We start from the raw sequence: 15635 nt of genomic DNA on the forward strand, positions 1-15635 counted from the left end.
TAAGCCCGCCAAGGCCGCGGTGGCATCTGGGTGCTCCTCGTCACACTTACGGTCCCTGGGAGCGGTGACCGAAAAGAATCAGGCTGAACAGAAGGGAATCGTTCGGCACCGCACGAACCGGACCGGATCGAGCGGAATCGGACGAAAGCTCAGGAGACAACGCGTAACCATGTCAAACCAGACGAAACCGGACGGCATGAGACCACACGGGCCCGGACGAAACCGAACGAGACCTTATGATGATGGGATGATGGGACCGCATGGGACCAGCCGGGACCGGATTGAATCGAACGGGACCAGATTGGACCAGACAGGATCCGACGGCATCAAACGTGACGGAGTGGGGTCGGACGGTAAAGAGAGGGATCATACGGACAGGATTGCGCGTTATGTAGGCCAAATGAGACCGGACAGAACTAGACTAGAGCCGGACGTGACCTGGAATTACGCTAGACTGGACGCAGCCCCACGGGACCAGACATGACTTGACGTGGTGGACGTGATCGGATGACAAGGGACGTGACCAATAGAATCGGGACGGGACACGATGGGACCGGAATGGGACAGTCCTGGACTAGGCCGGGAGCTGGTCTCATCTGATTCCATCCGGGGCCGCTCAGCATCGTCTGCTCTTGCCCGGTCCCGTCTGGTTTGATCTGGTCCCATTCGGTTCCGTGCAGTCGTGTTCGGCCCTTCCTAGTCTGTCCAGTCTCATCCAGTCTCCATCCGGTTTCGTTCGGTCCCGTTCCATCCTGTCAGGTCCCTTGCGGCGCCGGCCAGTCCCATGCCGTGAGCCCCATGCCCGGAGTCCCATGCCGGCTCGGACCGGTCTCTTCCTATCTCGCGCGGTCCTGGATGGGCTCAGCACACTTCATCTGGCACCGTCCGGTCCTTCCAGTTCCGTCCGGTTTCTATCCGCCTCGTCCGATGGTGTCGACATCGTTTGATTCCGTTCGGTATAATTTCATCATTTCCAGGGCCGTTTGGTCCCATCCGGTTCGTTCGGTTCCATCTGGTCTCAGCGCGCTTCATCCGGTTTTATTCGGGACCATTCGACCGCGTCTGATCCGGTTTGGCTCCGTTCAGTTTCATCTCATGACATCTGGTGTCGTCTAATACCCTCCGGTCTCGTGCAGAACTATTACCAGGTTGGCAGTGATTTTGAATTTAGTGACATCACGATCAGCTGAAAATGTGTGCGTAATTCATCTTCGTATAACCAACTGCCGCCGCACCATATATTTTGTGAACTGACCGCTTAACAGGTGTAAGGTAAAACGTTGTTACTGTCATTGTTCCTATAGCAGAATGAAGGTGGGAGAAGTGTTCAAACAATGTGTTGTTGCGCATCTGCTAATACCAATATTATATGGGTTTCGCACCAGATTCTGTTGATCACGGCTGTGCTAGGAGGCTTGAGACCTATGCCGGCGAAACCTGTCCTACGCCCCTGGTACTGGCCTAAGAACTCAGCATGAATATTCAAACAATATCCAGTCGCATGCCATAACATCATACCTGCGCAGGTAGGTACCTAGAAATTTACTTCAGAGAAAATGTAATCTTCTCCACATCGTGCCCGTTTCCACTAAATTTCACCAAATCCCCTAGCATCTAGCGTAAACTTCTTGGCTCGGGGGTACGTCTGCCTTTGCCCTTCCCTTGGCTTCCCTTGTGAAGGGTGAAGCCGCATGTAATACCGCGCATCGATGAATGACAGTAGGTAAGAATGGTGTGTGTAATGTGTAGCATGTAAGTCTGGTGCGTCCGATGCGAAAGCGTGCTGGCGTTATTTATCATAGCCTTATGTTATATATATATATATATATATATACATATATATATATATATATATAATGACATTTTATCATAAATATATGTCAAACGTGTGTTTTGATGAGATGTTCGCCAGCATGACAGAATGAGTTTAATAGTGTAGCTGTGTGGGTGAGGGCGCGGATCCCATTAATGTTGCAGGGTGCGTTGGAACCGTAAGTTTACATAAGCTCGTATAGGAACGTACAGCGTACATGCGTAGTATTTAGTACAAATATGCTTTTGGACGTCTTGTACAGAACAAGAAAGTGCATTACCCGGCTTTGATTGCAGGATGTTCTTGGCGAGTCGAACAACGGTCTCATTCCGAGGAATGTTCCCGTGGCCTAGCATGCAAAGCATTTCGATGTGTCGGTGGAGCGTAAGTGGTGTCATAATGTTGCGGATTTCAGTAATGGGGAGATGTGATGCGCTGTGTTGCGCGTTGAGAACATGAGGTCAGAGGCGCTAACAGAGCCCGTACAGGTGGCTACTTTGTTTCGTGTTGGAGACCTTAGCGCGTCAAGTCGCGGCGGAAATGAACATCAGTCCAGCGGTGTAAACGGAGTGGAAGTCGGAAAAGCTACAGACGGAAACTCTGGCCACAGATGTGCCGAAGATGAGATCGCACTTGCATGGCGTTGTTTGCAGCCTACTGGAAAGTCAGGAAACGCTCAAACGATTTTCTCCGAATCAGCATCAGCCACCAATCAACCACAAACGCACCACATCACCACCGGACTGGTGTCGTCAGACCACTGGAATACTCTGGTTCGCCTCTGACCATCATCTCCGAATCCCTCCCTTGGCTACGTCGTTACTTTGAACGAGCTGGAAATCGCTGGCTAGGCAAAGACTATGCGTTGACGCTGCAAACACGCTGCACCAGAATTTGAGAGCTGTAGCGTCGTTTTGAAATTTGGCCGGCCGATTAATGTGTGAAACCTCACAAGAATGAGCGCACTCACTCTTTGAACTCGGCATTTTTAGACAGAGGCCGTTTGAGTTACGTTAACATACTTTTGTTGTTCTCACGTAGTGTGTTGTGGCATAGTGCCAATTATACGGTGGGACTTCCAAAAATACTTGAGGAAGTAATTCTGTGGATGAATATGACACCATAAAAAAACACCCCCAACGCTATGCAAATGCCAACGTCAATAAAAATGCAAAAACTATTCTGAAACTCGGAATACAACAAATAATATCCATGGGACGTAGACAAATACATAACAAGACCGATTGCACATCGGTATTGAATAATATTCTATAAGTACACCTACCACTTGTCTTAGATTAGCTAGGTGCTTCTTACAGCCGAAAAAGCTCAATGGCTGAATATTCTACAGAAATTTGCCTTGAATTACTCGTTTGATAATTTAGGATTCCAAGCATCTGCTATGCAGCACATGCTGCCCGCACCATGCAGCCACGAGCTGACTGGCGTCGTCCTAATTGACCGGCTAATTTGCCACTGGTATTTTTGCCATGAGGTATGCGGAAGGTTCCGCTTGCCGTACAATGCTACGGCACAGCCATCCTGGGCTGCGTTGCCCCCCCCCCCCCCCCCCTCTCCTTGGTCCGTCACCAGCCGGCCTTCCAATGTCAGTCCTGCCAAACGGTGCGTCCGTTCCAGGACTTGTGTCCAATCCCGCTGCATTACTAGCTCAGCTCCTCTCTTTTAGACGGCAAAGACGGTTTCACCCCTAGGCTACGCAATCATGATGACCTTTTACCCCGTCTTTAGCCAACCAGTTATGAAGCGATGCGGTTCCTGAATTTGCCCCCAACTACCGCATCAGTAAATTCCTGCCTTCTAAACTGCCGTGAAGCAAGTGCATTTCAATACATTTTATAAACCGTATTTGCATGGGTTCCCAAAGCCGTCTGTCTCCAGTCGCTTTAGTTTTTGGCGTCACGTGCACGAGCTTTCGTGTCTGTTATCACCTGTACATCGTACGTCACGCAATCTGCCTCACTATTGCAACACCCAAACATTAGCCCAGAATTGGCTGGCGTATTAGACATTCATTTGCACTTACTCTGAGTGAGACTGTGTAACGTCCCCGCATATGTTCCGAACCAAAGAAGCGATAGGGTTTTATCAGGCAGAAGAATATGCCGCCGGACTGTGCAACCTCAACATTTGCCACTCCGTTGGCATGTAAGCCAGTCATGTTTACATATCTATATTTCTGTACACGGATCATTCGCATCCACGCGAGGAGGAAAGGGAAGCAAAGGGAAAGCATAAATTGTACAGATTCACGCCAGCCAACACGAAAAAACGCGCGGGGATCCAAGGTATGATCAAGACAGCGATGAGGTGCCTACTTAATAAATTAGGTGCCTACTTATCAGCTTATGGACATTTACAGTATTACCGCCCATTCAGTACCTTATCAGCAGCTCATCAACGGCCACAACAAATATCACGTCTAATCCAAGCCTCGTAGCATTACCTGTTTGAGACGTCCTCTTCTTTCCGGCATGCCTTGCTGCATCACCTCTGATGAAAGTGCATTGGATTTGCTAAATGTGCGCGAAGGTCGTCTTTTGGCCGCGTTGGATTTCGCTCGGAGGCACTGGCCGAACCGTCCGGATAGACTGCAGTTTGTCACTAACATTTCAGCTCTGTCAGCGTGTTTCCCAATGCTTAGCGGTGTCTGTGAGAGACGTCTGATGGCATGACACCATTTGATCGGCCCGAAGCACTCCGATGCTGATGAGCCTGATGGTAAAAGATGGCGCAACATGCTCAGAGTGAGCCATCGTGATTAACTTACCTGTGGTTTTGGCTGACAGCTGTTTGATGTGATGATCGAAAGAAAGGCAGCGGTCCGGACCGATACATTTTCACCCTTCTGCATTCAGAAAGAGCAGACGTGCCAAATTTGATCTGCACGCGTGGCAATTTTCTCAGCGTCTTTGCGGTGCCAAACACAATCACTTCGGTTTTTGAAAAACCCACCAAAGCATGCTGGCAGCACAGCCACTCTACGGCGTGGTTTTCCTACTAGTCCACAGGGTTCGCGTGATAATGGTCTGCTTTTTTTAGAGCTGTAAATCTTATCTTATCGCGCCAATTCCGATGACCCCATGACCACAAGACAGATTGTGTAATTATCTTGCGCCGATCCATTGGCTATTTGTTGTATAAAGAAGCAAAACTGTCACGGCGTACCGAGTCAAAGTTTTTAGGCACGGTACTCCGTGCATTTCACGACTTTCGAAACACGCTAATTGGCCTCGGCAGCTCAATAGGTAATGTGTCGGATCCATAATGGAAAGGTCGCGCGGTTGAAACCGGGGTGATCCTGATTTCTCACTGAATTCGCTGTGTTGTTGGTTAACAGCCGATATACGCTCTCATTGTAATACAGTGTAGGGTTCCTCGAGAGCTTCTTGCAAAAATTCTGAGCATCAGAATCATTGTTTTCAAAATATACTCACTATTATAGCAATTGAGTATCGCACCTTCAGCTACTGGCTACCAAATCTTAAACGCAACCTAAAAATTTAGCCTACATTGCACACATAGTGTATTTCTAGTTTTATCCTGCAATTTATGCACTGTACTTCGTCTTACGCGGGATGTTTCACCTGCGTTTTTTGATACTAATGAATATTAGCAATATTAGTAATATTAGTGGCATTAGTGAGTAATTACTTTAATGGAGTCCGAGCAAAATCAGGTGGAAACGATTTCTAGTGTTCTCTCCATGGCTGCAAATAAGCCCTCAACGTGCTACTTTTTGCCTCCACTATGTTTTGCATATCAACCGCATGTCGTAGAATGGTCGCCTGACCAATTAAAGGGAAAGCTCGTTTGAAAAACGAAAACGAAGCAGGTCCCAGAATAATGCCCTGATGCACTCTCACCGTGATCGGAAGTAATGCGGCACGCATGAGCCTTCTGGTGCTATTTCGTGCTTGGAATGGTCTGCAAGGTGGTCAGAAAACCATTCCCGATCGGTGTTGTTGTATGTAAGCTTAATTACAAGAGTCCCGTGGTCAATAACGTCAAGACATGTTGTCCATCTTTACAAAATTTTGACAATAAATGGCAAGACGTTTTGTCAAAACATTGACAAAACATTTGATGACGTCATTTAAACACACACACATACACACACACATATGTATATATATATATATATATATATATATATATATATATATACATATATGTACATATACATTTGTGTGTATACACAATGCATAATCCACCTCACAGCCTATGTTTACGTCGTCGTAACTTTCACGTCGTGATAGGTCAAGAGCTCAAATGTGCTGTTGGCATTTCCGCGAAAACCGATGCATGCGCTGGCTCGTCACCACGATGCGGCGTCGGCAGTACAAAGTCATTAATGCACTCTCTTGGCGTGACGCGTGATGCGCTGTAGATTGTATGTATGCTCCCAATTCTGCCACACACGGTGCGACTTATAGGCTAATACAGGCACGAAAACATGCTGTGTGAGCACGACGTTCTCAGCCCAGGACGTCCTCAGGCTTAAAGGGAATGTTCCGCACTTGAAGATATTGAAGCAAGCGTTAGATGTGATGAAATAAGCTCCCTTATAAACATTGTTATAAACGACACAATTTCTCTCTTAATAAATATGCTCCACAGTTCGTCATTATTTCATTGCATCATCGTGCCTTCCATGACACTGATTGAGAGCCAAATAACGGCAGCTATATTTAGAAATCTTGCTCACAAATGCCAAACATGGAGGACTCTACATTTTTTCTTGTCCTTGATCGCGGCATGTTCAGTGGAATAGCAGGATTCAAATGACAATATTATGACGCCATGGATGTCTGGGTGACCTTGAACTAGTCTGCACGACTCGCAGGTGTTTAGCTCAGAAACCAAAGGGATTTAGGTTAGATTACATTTATTATGATAGAATAAAATTAGATTAAAACGGACAGGGATGGGAACTGCGCCGAATGATCTCCAAGATGGCTGTTTCAGTTCAAAACCCCATACAAATGTGGAACACTCAATTTCAATTTGTCTGGTGTGAGCTCGTGACACAATCTGTGGCCTATCAGCAAGGGCTAGGCCCCAAGTGGTCCCGCAAAATCTTAAATGGAAGCAGTAAACCAATTTCATTACCACAGGTCAACTCGTGAAGTCACCTTGACGTGGCCCAGGAATGCATGCCTCTTAAAATGTACATCTAAATGCTGCCATTACCTCATAGGCATGCTTCAGCAGCTTACTTTCAAGTTGGGAACATAGCGTATAATTTAAGGCAATTCCGTGTTCAAGTCTACGCTAAAAATTGAAAAGATTCAGTTCAATTTAAAGAGCCTGACACAAATCGAAAAAGTTGTGTCTAAAAAAGAAGATAGTAAGGGTTTGTGCCGCGTGGGACATGCCAGATGTTTATCAGATCAAAATGACATTAGAGTAATAAATTACGCTTTGGATATTGAGTAAAATACATTTCGAATGAATGTTCGGGAGCATACCTTGAGACAGATTCAAGGAATAAAAGGACGGCAGATGCAATTCAGCTTTGAAAAGGCACGTCCATAGTTGTTGTTTTTCTCAGAAGAAAGGTGATATGGCTTTGACCCAGTGCCCAGGCTTGACCCAACAGGAAGCAAGAAATAAGACAAAAGGGGATATCAACGACGCTGGATAAACACAGGTGATGAGATTGGCCACGAAAACATGCTCCTTTTTAACAGGGGCTTCAGTTTGCGCATGTGGATTTTATGATTAATCATGATTGTTTATCGTGATATATTTTGATTGATTGCTTGATGAAGATTGATAGCATGATTTATACCTATGTTTCATGATGGAGTGGTAGCTGTTTTTTTTTTTGCAAGCTATGAACAGCAAAATAATTCCCATCACCCGGAATCTCAAAGCTCTGGCGCACAGAGAAAAAGTTATCAACCATGAGGTTCTCAGGAGTCTTGTTCTTTAACCCATGCCCGGCCAAGTGGTAGCTGACTTCCCCCACGGTTTTTTCATCACATTTAAAAAGCGAAGATTTGCAGTCGCACCAAATTTTCAGTGCTTCTTCCTCCATCAATTTGGCATCCTGTGTGTAAATTTGAATGTTAGATCTACCAAGGACAGTGGCCCAGGTCACCTGAAACAGGTCAACTTCAAACTTGACCACGCATAACTTTGTTGTGCGTTGTTTGTCATCGCTTAAACTTGCTAAAGTAACAGGACATAATTGTGTCTTCAGTTGGTTCATTTGAAATTTTTCAAAACAGGCGATGTGGGTGACCTGAAGTAAGGATGATGTTTGCTATTTTTCGTAAATAATGCAAATTTGTGCATGTTTTTGTATCGTTTTTGTGTTTTATATAAGGAAAACACAATTAACTCAAATACGCAACTATCATACGACCACAGAGCACATGTCAATGGTGTAAGTTATGATCTGTTTGTATGGGTGCCTTCGGCATAACATATGCTGAACTCAAAATATGTTGCATTAGTCAATTTTGGTCGTGGAATTCCAGTATTCCACTGAAAATATAATACCTTGCCACTGTAATGTGTAATGAGGTCACAGTAGGTCACGTGAGTACAAGCAAGTGCATACCAGGTCATCCAATGCCAATGTCTTCTGTTGCCAGCGGCGGAGAAGCCAGATGAACGATTGCAATTTTTGTAACCACCTCTCCATCGTGTTTGTAATGCTCATGACGCGCAATATCATGTACCAACGAGCCTGTTCCCAGTTTGTTGCAAATCCATTGCCAAGCGTGAAGGGACCATGTCTGATGTTTACAGGAGCTATGCGATCTTGAGTACCTGCACATGTACAGCACACTTATTGTGACAACGAAAAAACTGGTCACTTAGATCCAGCTAGCATTTTAACTTTTTATGATGGATGGCTTATGAATTTAACCTAAGTTGCTTATTTAAGAATTTAAGCTTACCTCAAGGTAAGCCTAAGATGGCATTTGGGTGTCTGGAGTACTTTTTCTACAGCTGCACCTAATGAAATAAACCTAGGAGTACATCGTGAAATAGAACACCAAAAAGGTCGTTCTTGTAGGGTTCGGGTAGAACAGTTTTGAACGGTGACCTGACCTGACCTTACCCTTGTGGGGAGATAAAAATAGTCGGAATGACTCCGCATAGTTTTATCAATTACTTCTGCGCCCTCAATTTGTCTTGACGCAGTAACATATGTTTTAACCGCGTTTGCCAAGGCGCCTTTTTCCTTTTTCCGTTCAATGCCCATTTCCTTTCCTTTTTTACTTTTTCTTTCGGACCGTTTTTTTCTTTCGTGACCTCTATTGACTCCAATCTGACTAAAGCTCAAAACGTTGGTGTGCATTCTTGCGGACTAGACAAGACGTTCACAACGATATATTTGTATTTCTCGTGCGATGTCTGAAAGTTGGAGGTTCCAGGGGAAGTCATCTTCCCCTACCGGGCGCGGTTGTCTCAGAACCCCGGCCGGGCACAGGATAAAATCACGAGCGCGCTCGTTGAAAGGTAGCCGGATGACCTTTTTGATTCGCTCGCATACAATATGCCTTCACCCCCAGTTCTCACGTTTAAACGGTACGCAATACATACAAAAGACCACAGACCATTGCCTTTGGGACCTATCATGACAGAAATGACAGCTGACCAGAAAATATATACCGGGCTTGCTTGAGGCTTAAGGATTACAGTAAAAAGGCTTAATCGAGAAGACGCTTTAAAATATCGTGTAGAGCAACGCCGTCCAAGGATAGAGCATCAGTGAGAGCATAACCAGCAAAAAACAAAACAAAAACAAAAACAGCACCAGTAGGAATGCCAGCACCATACCGTACGCTTTTAGCTGCTGTCTCAAACTCCAAGAAATACAATAAATAAGCTGTAAAGTTCATTATATTTCGGCAGGCATGCCCTCTTCAGATGACTTTTAAAATCTGCATTTCATGATGAACCATCACACATAATTCAAAGCTTAATAAGAATAGGCCGGGAGCATGGAACGTTTGTGGACGCAGTTGTTGCATAAGTTTGTTTTACCCCGACACATTTTAACAGGTTGGACCACATAAACTTTGCAATATTTCGTACATTGCCGACAACAGGAGACTCGAGAGCAATATAGAGCAAATAGAGCAAATAGAGCGAACAGATGACGATACAACGACACAAATGAAGGCAGATGGACAGATAAGGGCATACAAAGGCGGCGTACTGAGGCCCATATCGGGCAAGTGTTCTTGGCTGCACTAATAACGGCCAGCTATTAATAATTTTTATGGAAGGTTTTAGATCCCGAATGAAAACCGCTTCTGAAAGTTTCTTTTTACGTGCCCACGACGCTTGTACAATGTTTTCCCCGTACTGGCATGTCAGGAGGAAAAACCGTAATGGGTCTGAAAATGAAGTCCAACCTGATTGTTGATGTCTTTGCTTGAAGCTGCGCACCGACGGTCAATATTTTATGACGAACCATAAAACATAAATTGAAGTTTAATCGGAATTCGGATTTTATCCGATTCGAATGTATACCGATTGCACGATGGTACGGCCTCCTTACAGATCCCAAACCAGGAACGCCCTTGCGCCATGTTGTATCGAACTATTCCTCCCCACCGGCAAACTACTTAGTGGGGCGTGTCCTCACCCAACTCCTTCAGTTTGTGCCAACACATCTGACCAGTTCAAGATAATTGCCTGACAAGGTAAGAGCAAAATACGCCTCAGAACTCCCTACAGGCGCATTTTCTTCATGATGGATCTGTCACCACTACATACCAATGCTCCTGTAGATGAGGCCATCGCGGCAATATTTGATATGCTTCAGCGCCTTATCAACAACATTCAGGCGTTTGGCCTTCCCGCGCGTGATGTCGAAAACCCCATGAGATTATGCCCAAAGAATAGCTTTTTCAACTGAAGGATGGTTACTATGCGCGAAGCGCGGGAGTAGCCATGCGGAACAAAATGGGTCCTCCGGTCTCCATGCTGTGCACGCATCACCCATATGCTCAAACTGATGCCATTCTTAGTCCTAATTTTTTCTTGCGCTACATGACTTTTTTAGAAGCGAACACAGGCGACCAGAGATTCTGCCGGTTTCAAAACCACATGAAGTCTCTCCATCAATTCATATGGTTTTCAACCGAACGTCAAGATAAACACGCCGTTATCCCGTTCTTAGGCGTCCTCTTGACAAGCTCTCGAGACAACACATATCAGTAGAACGTTACGTTAAAGAAACGCAGTTTGGTACAACCTTACACTTTCATCCGCACATGCAAGACGCACAAAAGCGAAAACACCAGAAAATAAGCCACGACGTGCTGTTACCACCACAGCACAGAACATATCGCACATATACTTCAAAAAAGTGGACTTCCTCCCAGGCTAATTTCATTCTTAGGTAAGCAAGTTACAGAATCAGTGTCCTGATCCCAATCATTCCCCAGGAAGAAATGACAATATGGTGTACTTCGCATCACCTTACATCAGCATCATCGAGTCAAGTTAGGCCGCAAGGTCCGAACATCCGTCAAAAAAATCATATAACGTGCAGAGTTGCCGGGACCAATTCAGCGTCACCAAAAAGCACCTGGCGCGCACCGCCCTGTGCAGACCAGCGTGTCCCACCAGAATGAGCAGGTGCGTCCAGTGTGGCTCTGGATTTGACAGCGCTTGCCCCACTGACAATGCGGCTCTCGCTCTCTGTATTCCGCTACCCACATTGGAGAGGAAAGGGGTTCATGTGGCCATGTAGAGAATGCAGCCGATATGACCGCATTCCTTTTTTGTGTTAAGCGTTTTGTGTGATCAACCTGTCGATTTCACCCATTTTGCTTTTTTATGAACGGTGTCTTGCTAGCCAACCGGATTATTTAGGCCATGTGGTTAGTTGGGGTTGAGTAAGGCTTGGTTAGGTTAGGTTGGGTTAGGCTAGGTTAAGGTATGCATGTTCTTCTGCTTTACTTCCGTCATTCTCAGAGCTTGCTCCATGCAATGAAGAAGGCTTGGAGACCGAACGTTATGTACTGACGGGCCAGTTTTCTGACGTTGCTTCGACTAAATCTCAGGACCTAGGGATTCGGTCGGTCATTAGACATGCCCCATCTCTAATTGACGGACACAAGGTGCTTGAACAACTGCTGACAAGCACTTCAAGCCGATCGAGTGTGAAGAGCCGTGAAAGACTGCAGCGTCAGGACAACTCACCAGAGGGCGGGCAGGGTCCAGAGCAGCAGGCTGACCAGCCGGGTCCGATGCTGGCCGGCCATGACTGCCAGCGCCGCGGCGGAAGGTGACGAGCGCCTCTAGTCCCCGGTACTTTGCCGCTTCCCGCCCGTGGCGTGTGGCCATGCAGTGTCCGGACCGGGCCGGCCAGCCCCCAGCGCCGCACTGTTGTGACGACGCCGGCGGAAGCCGTCACTGCCGTGACGCCCGGCCGCGGGCCGCCACGGCCTGTAGTGCCGCCGCGCACGCAGCGCGCTTCGTAACGGCGCCGACACGCAATCGATAGCTCGTGTTTCCGGTAGGCAAAGCGACCACAGCAATGGAGGATGGGTGACGGAATGCAGATTTTTAGTTTGGGATTATCTCGTCACCCAAGAAGCAAGAAGCGTCAGGAAGCAGGTCACCACTTCGTTGTCTAGTTATTGTGTGCGGCAGGATGGAGAAAGCCTGATACACAATCACAGGCAATTTTAGATCATTCCCTAATCGGCCGGTTAAAAAGCACGCTAACGGACATATGCTATTTGCATTCATTCTGCGCTCTTCAAAATGCACCTGATGCTTAAGGCAGCCCATCATGCTGATTATCACCTTTGTGTGCACCAAGCTCAGTTCTTACCCACTGCCTGTCGCCGTAGGACAGTTTGATAGAGCGCCTGCCTCCCATCCCATCCGCAGCCGTTGGAGTGAGCTCAAGTCACTTCCGAAACTGCTGTTCGTCCCTGGCTAGGGTGACCTGCAGCCACTGGCAGCGGCCGCTCAAGGTCGTATGAGGTCAGAGGGCTGGGCGGACCGTGCCGAGCATTGCGGCACGCTAAACTTTCACATGAAAATAAATCGCATAATTGGATAGGGCGGTCAGGGTTCACACAACAGGCGTTGCTTGTCGTGAACCCTGAGAGCAGCAATCCACCTAATCGAGAGTTTCTGGCCCAATCTATGAACACATAAAGTAGGTGGTCTGCTTCTTAGTCATCCAGTCCAAATTTTGCCCGAGAGCTTGGACTTAAAACACGCAAAACACAAGCACGGCTTGAAGGTTATGTTAAGCAGTGGGTTGTGTGGGTTTTTACAGCATTGCTTGCAACTTTATGACATTTGAGTAAGAACACCCGGAATTTGTTTTGAACTCTCAAAATATTGATCGCAGTCAAAAAGAATGGTCCGCGGCATTACAACGACGTTTGATCATTACCTCCTGGTAAATGAAGGCCAGCTACTCAACATCTTAGGAGCTTTCAACGCATAATGCTGCAAACCAGGAGCTCAAAGGCATTCTTTCCTATATGAAGGCAAGACAAACTTACAGTCGCGCTTCCACACTTACCTACGATTTACACAAGAGTATGTTAACAAACCAGTGCCGTCCTACCCTCCTCTCTGACCTCCTTTGCCAAATGCCAATCAAAACGCCATGACAGTGAAATAATCGCATATTTGTCTCGCCAAGCATTAACCACCCTCACAGATATGTTAGGGGCGCAAGGTGTATCGCGTTGCTCAATAGTTATCATCCGCGCAAGTGCGCCAGATCAGGGATGTTGTAGCTCATTCCATCAGATGCATGATGACGGTACGAGCATTTTCCATAAGCGTGTACATTTCTTGCAAATTTGTATAACATCAGTCATGGTAGAGGACAGCAGTTGGTCACTACCACGAACTTTTTAAGGAATTTTGGATGGAGAGGAAATTCTGAAGATATGAGATCCCAGAGCAGATTCGCCTGGCCTATTCTAAATTACGATTTCTCCTTAGGTTGAAGTCACTTTTGCATGCTCTGACAACGATTCTGAAGCTTTCAGACCTCAGAGCCGAGCAGATCTTCATTGACGCTGGCTTCGGAATATCAAGCAAGTTGGCAAAGGCGCGCAGTAAAACGATATGTTCGTACCTACAGCATATTTTGCTCACCAGAAACCTGCATGACGTGGCAAATACAAGTCTCTAAGAGGTGAGGTGGAGAAAGTTTAAATGATTTGATTGGATCGTTGGTTTACTGTTTTTCACCACTCAAACTAAATTTCTGAATGAATGACACCTTTGCTTCGTCTAAACCCTCAGTTATAGGAATTGTTAGAATATCTAACGGCAGCTGTCAACACTAAAGTCGGGTCTCGCTGCACACGACCGGCGCGGCTGCGATGGGTGTCGCTACACACGACCGGCGCGGCTGCGATGGGTGTCGCTACACACGACCGGCGCGGCTGCGATGGGTGTCGCTACACACGACCGGTGCGGCTGCGATGGGTGCCGCTACACACGACCGGCGCGGCTGCGATGGGTGCCGCTACACACGGCCGGCGCGGCTGCGATGGGTGTCGCTACACACGACCGGCGCGGCTGCGATAGGTGTCGCTATATATGGCCGGCGCGGCTGCGATGGGTGTCGCTACACCGACCGTCGCGGCTGCGATGGGTGTCGCTACACACGACCGGTGCGGCTGCAATGGGTGCCGCTACACACGACTGGTGCGGCTGCGATGGGTGTCGCTATACACGACCGGCGCGGCTGCGATGGGTGTCGCTACACACGACCGGCGCGGCTGCGATGGGTGTCGCTACACACGACCGGCATGGATGTGATCGTCGCTGGCCGCACTGGCGCGATGCGCCGGTTCCCGTTCCGGGCGGCCCACCCGTTAGCCAGCCCCTACCAGCTTTGCTACTCTGAACCCTTCCCTCCTCCACCTGTCGTCATGTGAACTGCACCTGGATCATAATGCGCATGTGGCAAGGAATGCATGTAATGTGGTTCGTTCTCTTCTGCATCGGTAGGCATTTTGGAAGCCTCTTAAATCGTAGCTGTTGCCACGGTAAAAGAACGGCCTCAGGATATCGTAAAAGTATTTGCAACTGACCTTACCAACACCAAATAACTAAAGGCAGACTGCTCATGCGGCTGTGAATGGGGATATCGTCATTAATAGGGACTGCCGTTCAGGTAATAAAAAGGGCCATTAGCATTAATCACACACAGCGACTTCACCGGCTTTGCCAGCGTAGCGTGTTGTATGGATATTTTAGCCTGTGAACACGCAACGTAATAGGCAAGACTAGGAGTTCCCTCGTTTCTGCGTCACAACAACAGATCGAACAGGAATTTCAACGTAATTAGAGGGTCTTGGACCATGCAGTGAATGTCAGGAATGGGGGCCCAGCAAGGTTCAGGGCAAATTTAGGTTAGGTCAGGTACAGCTTCATCGTGTATGCAGAGCTCCACGTCTGGCGAACAAGTAAAATGATGTCAGGCTAGACATCGCATCTGTGCAAATCACGGCTCTGCCCCCTCCCCCCCCCCCCCCCACCCCAGAGTGAAGTGAAACACTGTCGGGGTCGACCGAAAAAAGCGATCAAAAATCCAACCAGTGTGTTATGCTGTCAGCTGATAGCACTATTCCAACGCAATCAAATGCACATGGTCGCAATTTACGGGTTTGACCTGAAATATATTTCCGAGCCGCCGCTGTGGGGCCGTGCCATCACTCCACAAGCCGACAGACCACTATTAGCTATGCGCCGCCTAGGGGTGATGGAACAAATATGGTCCTTACGGCCGATGACAAATTTACATTACCGGTCGACAGTGCTCCCACAATGACATCGT

This window comes from Pollicipes pollicipes, unplaced genomic scaffold, assembly GCF_011947565.3.
Source record: "Pollicipes pollicipes isolate AB1234 unplaced genomic scaffold, Ppol_2.1 Scaffold_4881;HRSCAF=5763_pilon_pilon_pilon, whole genome shotgun sequence".
NCBI classification, from domain to species: Eukaryota; Metazoa; Arthropoda; class Thecostraca; order Pollicipedomorpha; family Pollicipedidae; genus Pollicipes; species Pollicipes pollicipes.